At 39.3% G+C, this 4,232-nt stretch overlaps 1 non-coding gene across 1 annotated transcript; it reads right to left on the bottom strand.

Annotated features, from left to right (window-relative positions):
* Window positions 1-2,653: 2,653 nt before the first annotated feature.
* On the bottom strand, window positions 2,654-2,760 carry LOC141624913 (small nucleolar RNA R71). Its single transcript, XR_012534716.1, has one exon. It is a non-coding gene; the product is annotated as a small nucleolar RNA R71 (small nucleolar RNA).
* Window positions 2,761-4,232: the final 1,472 nt, after the last annotated feature.

Genomic DNA, 4,232 nt, shown 5'->3' on the forward strand with positions numbered 1-4,232 from the left:
AACACCATTACCAACATCAACACCAACACCAACACCAACACCATCAGATGATCACAATATCAATCGTACAACAATTACCACATAAATCTCAATTCAATTAAACTGTAAAACTAAGTAGGGAAGCACTACCTTTTCGCAATCCGCTACGCTGCAATCAATCATACAAATGCATAACGATTACCACATCGTCACCTACAACAATGATAATCAACAATCAACACACATATGATGACCAAACCCTAAACCCCTAAATTAACCCAAATTAAGGTTTGTTAACTTATAAGAACAACAATAGATCAACAAGGATAAGACACTTGTTACGGCGATTGACATGGAATAAGATGCTAGAACCCACAATCGACGACCTTTGTCTTGGAATTGATGAAGATGATTAGAGGAGAATGAAACGTAGTTTATGTTTTGGAGGAAAAGATTTTAGAAACTGACAAACGACTTATAAATAATCTCTAATCATTTAATCAAAACCGCGGAAATAACACCCGTCAGACCGGATACTCGGTCGAGTATAGAGTATACTCGGCCGAGTATCCTCTACTTGGTCAAGTATTCCCATACTCGGTCGAGTATTCCAGGGCAGAGAGTTGTCCAGAAACACACGACACACTTACTCGGCCGAGTATGCCATATTCGGCCGAGTAGCAGACTTAGGAAAAACTGTGGTATTACACCGGGCGTCCCGAGCCCAGGTCAGGCATCTCAAGTCTCAATCCGGGCGTCTCACCTTCAGGTCCAGCAGATCCCTGGGCAGCACGATTTTGCTTCAATGTCAATCCGGATGACTCTCTCTTGGATTTGCAAAGCACTAACCTTCTTCTTAGGGACTTAATCGTCATTTAAGCCCTTAGTTACCCTAATACTTGTACTTAGTATAAATACCCCATTGTGTTAGGGGATTAATCACCAAGTTCTAATTTAGTATTAATCAAGTTTAGACATTACTAATCAAGTTTTAATCACTCAATTCAATTTTAATCAAATCTTAATTCCTCTTTAATCCTTCAAGTGTTCTTAGTTTTAGTTGGGTAATTTGAAGATTATTTGGTTATATTGAAGACTTGAAAACTCTTCATCATTCATCAAGTGTTCTTATATTATTATTTGCTTATTAATTGGATCATCCTTAAAGTTGGTACAATCCTTTTTACCCTTGCTTAATTAATTAGTTATTACTTTACACATTTACCATGCTTAACCTTGCTAATATGATTGACACCTTTATTAACATGTTTACCATTGCCATGAGTGAGTAGTCTTCTAGTTAGGGTTAATGGGGGATTAGGGGAACTATAACATGGGGGTAGATTCATACTTAATCTAATATGTATTCATAAGATTGCTTGCTTGTTGTAGTGTCAACTTATGCACATGTTATGCTTGATAAATTGCTTGATTGAAAACCTTGCATGCATACATCTCTTATCTATTCAACAAGACTTGTAAGATATAACTAACTAAGTCGACTTGTAGGTGTTGTACAGTCTTGACCGACTCGGCTCCGGGACCCAAATCTTCCTAGGAATTGTAAGACATAAACTAACTCGATTCCACTATAACAATAATTTGCTTGCAAATATGTAAACATGTTTGTATGATCACCACCATGAAATCCCCTATGAACCCATGATACCCTAGTGCCTTAGTCTATTGTTTACAAACCCCTACTTTACTTGCTTGTTTTACTTTCATTTCTTTAAATTTCATTGTTAAGTAGTGTAGTTTGTTACCTCAAAACTCAACCCAATTTGTGACACCTTTAGACATAGCTTTCTACAACCGATAACTTAATTCAATACCCGTCCTTTGGGATCCGACCTTTACTTACCACTCTACTAAGAGTAGTTTGTTTAGATTATAAATATTGTTTTGATTGGCTAGCTTAGACGACAAAGTTTTGACCGAATCAAAAATGGCGCCGTTGCCGGGGACAGTGTTCAATTGAGTTGTTATCATTTGTTGTTTTTAGTTGTGTCATTCTTAACCTTGCGTAAGTCAAACTCCTCAAGGTAGTTTTAATTGTTTTCTAGTTGTTTGCTTTTTGCATGTCTAGGAGATCACAAGGTAGACCTTTACCTTTTGATCCCGAAATTTAATGAACCTTGACCAACATTAGAAGAACCGTTAGAAGGGCTTCAACAAGTGTGGGTATTGGAGAACTTGTGGATATCGGTATTGTCCAATCGGATAGTGTTGAGTTTACCAACCCTTTTTCAAGAGAAGGAGAGGAGAACCCAATTCAAAACCAACCACAAATCAACCCACAATGCCTTAATTTTCATCTCATTCCATACCAACCTAGGAGAACCTACCAAATGGTACTCCTATACCACCACTTATAACCGGTAATTTCATTGCCAAATCCGCATTCATACAATTAGTTGAGAGAAGTCAATTTGGAGGGATGCCTAGTGAAGATCCTTATCTGCACATAGAAACTTTTTGTGACTATTGTGATGCCATCTCTCAAACCGGAGTGACTCAAGACCAAATTCAATGGGTGTTGTTTCCTTTTTCCTTGATCGGAGCCGCAAAACAATGGTTAAAAAGCCTAGACAAGGTTACCCTGTCGATTGATTCATGGAAGAAGTTAGCACTTGCTTTCTACAAGAAGTTCTATCCTACAGAGAAGACTAACATGTTGAGAGCCTAAATCACCGGGTTCAAGCAAAGGGATGAGGAATCATTATATGAAGCATGGGAGAGATTTAAGGATACTTGTCGCTCTTGTCCTCACCATGGACTTAGCGAGTGGCTCCTTGTTCAACAGTTTTGAAATGACTTATATGAAGACTCACGAAATGTGCTTAATATGGGCTCTAATGGGAGGTTCACCGAGGTTGATGACAACCAAACATGGGCAAAAATCGAAGAAATGGCGGTTCATAATTCCCAATATAGTAGGCCGAGAAAAGCCACTAGAGGAGGGAAGCATGAGGTGGACTCTATCACATAATTGGATGCTCAACTAATTACTCATATCGACACCATAAACTTGAAGTTTAAGAAGGCCATAGCGAAGCTTGAAGAAGCTTCCCAATTACCCAAACTATATGTCAATACAATGATAACATCATCCTAAATCCCAAATGGAGTGTGTGAAAGTTGGGGAACCTTTGGACATGATCAACATGAATGTAGGGGAACGAATGAACAAGTGAATGCTTTCCAAGCCTACAAGAATGGCACCCCTTATTCCAACTGTTACAATGAGAAAACCAAAGTCCATACAAACCTCTCATATAAAGCCAAAATGTCCAAAACCCTCAACCCACATACACACCACCTCCAATGAGAAATCCTACTCAAAGACCATACTACAATCAACCCAATGACCAAGCTTTTGATGTCCAAAAAGCGGTCCTCCAAATGCAAAAGAGCCAACAAGATTTCTTTGCTCAAATGCAAAGGGATAGCCAAGCCAAAGATACTACCATCAACAATATCCTTGCTCACACAAAAATGTTGGAGACTCAATTGTCTCATTTGGCCTCTTCTAGCTCCCAAAGACAAAAGGGACAATTACCTCCTCAAGGCAATCCTCCCACAAGACATGAGACCATCAATGCCATCCACTTGAGGAGTGGTACAAGATATGAGGGACCAAAGACGCCAAGTGAAGAAGGTATTGTTGAGGAGAATGACAAGCAAAGCGATGTGATTGAACCACTAAGGAGAAATCCTAAGGTGGTAGAGACAACTACCAATGACTCATCAAAGAAGGGAAATGAAGAGAAGAATAAAGAAATTGAGAAAGAGCCTATTGTGATTAGACTTCCATTCCCAAATCGCCAAGCTAAGCCTAAGTTAGATGAGCAACTTGGAAAGTTCATGGAGATTGTGAAGAACTTGGAGGTTTCTATACCATTCACGGAGCTAATCCACCAGGTTCCGGCTTATGCAAAGTACATGAAAGATATTCTTACCAAGAAGTAGTCTATCCGAAAATTGGAAACCATTGCCTTCACAAAAGTGAGTTGTGCAATTCTTCAAGGAAATTCCCCTCCAAAGCTCAAAGATCCAGAGTGCTTCTTCATTCCATGTACCATTGCTGATACCACAATCAACAAGGCACTATGTGATGTAGCTGCAAGTGTGAGTGTCATGCCATATTCTGTATGTGAAAGACTAGGAGTGGGAGAGCTCAAGAGCACCAACATGACCTTACAAATGGCGGATCATTGAACAAAGAAACCACTAGGGGCATGGGAAGATGT

This window comes from Silene latifolia, chromosome X (assembly GCF_048544455.1).
Source record: "Silene latifolia isolate original U9 population chromosome X, ASM4854445v1, whole genome shotgun sequence".
NCBI classification, from domain to species: Eukaryota; Viridiplantae; Streptophyta; class Magnoliopsida; order Caryophyllales; family Caryophyllaceae; genus Silene; species Silene latifolia.